Source organism: Cebus imitator, unplaced genomic scaffold (genome assembly GCF_001604975.1).
Source record: "Cebus imitator isolate Cc_AM_T3 unplaced genomic scaffold, Cebus_imitator-1.0 Scaffold16, whole genome shotgun sequence".
Lineage (NCBI taxonomy): Eukaryota > Metazoa > Chordata > Mammalia > Primates > Cebidae > Cebus > Cebus imitator.
Genome location: NW_016107331.1, coordinates 11024174 through 11028508, shown reverse-complemented (window position 1 = coordinate 11028508; position 4335 = coordinate 11024174).

The window sequence follows — 4335 nt, the reverse complement described above, 5'->3', positions numbered from 1 at the left end:
TAATCTGTAATTGATATTTTTATAACATTAGCAAGTTTCTGTTTTATTTCTTGCAAGGATATTTCCTGTCCAAAGTGTAGTTTTGAGAAGCACATGGTCAATAAGATATTAAATTTGTGAGAAAGGATAGAGAACCCAGAAACAGAAAAATACTTATATAAGCCTTTAGCAGTTAATAAATATGACAATTCAAATCAATGAGTAAAAGGCTATTAAATAAATGTTACAACTGTTGATATGGGAAAAATGGTCCCTGCCATTATAAAAGTAAATTTCAAATGGGTTAAAGACCTAAATGTAAAAATTAGAACCACACATATATTAAAGGAAAATCATGTTTAGCCCCTTGGGATGGGGAAGGTCTGCCTTATATAGACACGAAAAGCAAAATCACATCAAACTTTTAAATGTCTTAGAATTTAGATGAAATACAAAGAGGCATATTAGAAAAAATACAATTTGTATAACCTAAAATAATTTAGCAAATACAAAGAATGCCTACAAATCAGTAAGAAAAATATAAACTGGCTGGGCGCGGTGGCTCAAGCCTGTAATCCCAGCACTTTGGAAGGCCGAGGTGGGTGGATCACGAGGTCAAGAGATCAAGACCATCCTGGTCAACATGGTGAAACCCCGTCTCTACTAAAAATACAAAAAATTAGCTGGGCATGGTGGCACGGGTCTGTAATCTCAGCTACTCAGGAAGTTGAGGCAGGAGAATTGCCTGAACCCAGGAGGCGGAGGTTGCGGTGAGCCGAGATCGCGCCATTGCACTCCAGCCTGGGTAACAAGAGTGAAACTCTGTCTCAAAAAAAAAAAAAAAAGAAAAAGATAAACTACTGTAAGACAGGAAAGACCTTTCTTCTACCCTCTTAAGTTCTGTGGCTGGGCCTGAGAATTAAACTGACAAAAGACAGATTAACAGGAGAAAAGCACAAGTATACAAATTTTATTTAATGTTAATATTTTTATGTATACATAGGCCTTCATGAAGACCTGTAGAAGCAAATTAGCCTGAGCACTTTCATACCATTTTAACAAAGAATGATAAATTGTAGAAGTGTGACAAGACAAAGGAAAACATAGTTTTGGCTAAGGGTGGTAAATTGTGGAAAATTGAATAGAAAATATATGGGAGACATTAATAGAAGATAAGGATTATTTTAGGTTTGTTTATGCATATTTATTTTGGCATAACTCTTCATCTCCAGTGAGAAGAATGTTCTCTATATGGTACGGTGGAAAAGGGTACCTCTCTCATGGGAAATGTTATGCCCTGCTTTTGGGTAGCAGGGGAGTATCTGCATTTTCTCAGTTACCTTCAGTTCAAAATAATCATTATACCAAAATGGCACATTTGGGGGTAGCATGTTCTCACCTCCTTCACTACATACTGTAAAAAATGGGTAAATTGTGCCAGGCACAGTGGCTCATGCCTATAATCCCAGCACTTTGGGAGGCTGAGGAAGGTGGATCACCAGGTCAGGAGTTCAAGACCAACCGGACCAACATGGTGAAACCCTGTCTCTACTAAAAATACAAAAATTAGCCGGGTGAATTAGCCGGATGTGGCAGGGCCTGCCTGTAGTCCCAGCTACTCGGGAGGCTAAAACAAGAGAATTGCTTGAACCCATGAGTCAGAGGTTGCAGTGAGCTGAGATTGTGCCACTGCACTCCAGCCTGGGTGACAGAGCGAGACTTCATCTCAAAAACAAACAAAAAAGGGTAAATTATACGAACAGGTGACTCATAGGAGAGGAAAAACAGAGGGCCAATAAACACATAAGATAATGCTGAACCTCACTAGGAACCAGGGAAATGCAAATTAAAATAATGAGATAGTTTAACCTGATTGGTAAATTTTAAGAAGATGGAGTACTGATAAGAGTAAGTGGCTATTTCATGCTGTGCTGCCAGAAGTATAAAGTGCTGCACCGTTTGGGGGGCAATTTTGAAGTATGATTTGGCACCATCAATCTTTGTGTTAAGAAGGGCAGTTTGAGTATACACACTGCCCTCTGGTCTTTTCTGAAACTCGTAATAAAATGACAGGAAAGAGATTTTTTTTAAATAGCATAAACTCTGAGAACAACAAGAACGGCAAAGGAGACAACAGCAACAACTTTTCTGGACACCAAAAGCTGATGGATGAATGAAAACATTTGACAGACCCAAGAAAGCTGAAAACTAGGCCAGGAATGAGAAAACCCAACAAGTGATCTTATTATAGCACAAAACCCCATTAAAAGCTTAGAAATTGATACTACTAGGTGACTCTGAGAGAGAAGTTAAAGGTCTTCTTGATTCAAATTTTGTTTGTGATTTAGACCACCAAATCCCTCCTTTACATTATTAAGCAATTTTCTCTCCCCAACTTCAGGGACTATTGGGAGTCAGTATAGATTTGCCACGAAGTAAAGTATGCTATAGTTTCAGGCTGCTCCACTTCCATAAGCCCCTTCCAAGAACCTAGGAGGGGCCTGAGATATGTGTTAAATGGTTTTTTTTTTTTTTTTTAATTTTATTTTTATGTATTTATTTTTTTGAGACGAAGTTTCGCTCTTATTACCCAGGCTGGAGTGCAATGGCGCGATCTCGGCTCACCGCAACCTCCGTCTCCTGGGTTCAAGCAATTCTCCTGCCTCAGCCTCCCCAGTAGCTGGGACTACAGGCACACACCACCATGCCCAGCTAATTTTTGTATTTTTAGTAGAGACGGGGTTTCACCATGTCGACCAGGATGGTCTCGATCTCCTGACCTCATGATCCACCTGTCTCGGCCTCCCAAAGTGCTGGGATTACAGGCGTGAGCCACCGCGCCCGGCCTAAATGGTTTTTTTTTTTTTTTTTCAAACAGGGTCTCACTCTGTCACCCAGTCTGTAGTGCAGTGGTTTGGTCACGGCTCACTGCAGCCTCAACCTCCAGGGCTCAGGTGATCTTCCCACTGCAGCTTCCCAAGTAGCTGGGACTACAGGCACGCACCACCACACCCAGCTAGTTTTTGTATTTTTAGTAGAACTGGAGTTTCACTATGTTGCCTAGGCTGATCTTGAGATCCTGAGCTCAATCAATCTGGTTGCCTTGGCCTCCTAAAGTGCTGGGATTACAGGCGTGAGCCACCATGCCTGGCAGGTCTATTTTTTTTTTTTTTTTAATTCGCAAAAGTTATTTTTGTATTCATTCTCTCAAATCCCCCAAATTCCGTATGGAATTTGGGCAGGATTGGTGCCCTTGTAAAAGGGAGGGTTCAGCCCTCTGTGACTCTTCTCTTGCCCTTCCGCCTTTCACCATGGGGTGATGCAGCAACAAGGCCCTTGTCAACTCCTAGCCCCTTGATCTTGGACTCTTAGCCTCCAGAACTGTTAGTCAATAACTTTCTGTGCATTATAAATTACCTAGTCTTAGGTACTATGTTACAGCAGCAGAAATGTACTAAGACACCATCTTATTGAGCATGAGATTTTGATTGTGGTTTTGATTTGCATTTTCCTATTGATTAAAGATGTCAAGAATTTTTATGTGCTCATTGGCCATTTGTACATTCCCTTTGAAGGAACAAATATTCACATATTTTGCCCATTTTTAATAGGATTGTCTTTGGTTGCATTTTAAGAGATTCTTGCATATTCTGCATACTATGCCCCTTACAAATTCATGGTTTTTAAATATTTTCTCCCATTGTACAGATTTTTACTTTCTTGGTAGTGTCCTTCGAAACATAGACGTTTTTAATTTGGATGAAGTCAAATTTATCTAGATTTTTGGGGGCCACTTGTGCTTTTGATAACATATCTAAGAAGGTGTTGTCTAACCCAAAGTCATGAAGATTTATGCCTGTTTTCTTTTGCAAGTTTTATGGTTCCATCCATTACATTTAGTTTTTTGATCCATTTTGGATTATTTTTTGTATATGATATGAGGTAGGAGATTTGACTTCCTTCTTTTCAAGAGGATATCCAGTTGTCCAATCTCCATTTGTTTGAAAGTATTCTTTCTCTCATTATTGTCTTTATACCCTAGTCAAAATTTTTTTTTTTTTTTAATAGCTGGGCATTGTGGCTCATGCCTGTAATCCTAGCACTTTGGGACTTTGAGAGGCCAAGATGGGTGGATTGCTTGAGCTCAGAAGTTTGAGACCAACCTAGGCGCATGGCAAAACCCCATCTCTACAAAAAAATTAGCTGGGTGTGGTGACATATGCTTGCAGTGCCAGCTACTTGGGAGGCTGAGATGAGAGGATCATCTGGGCTGGGGGAGATCAAGGTTTCTGTGAGCTGTGATTATGCCACTGCACTCCAGCTTGGGTGACAGAATGAGACCCTATCTCAAAAAAA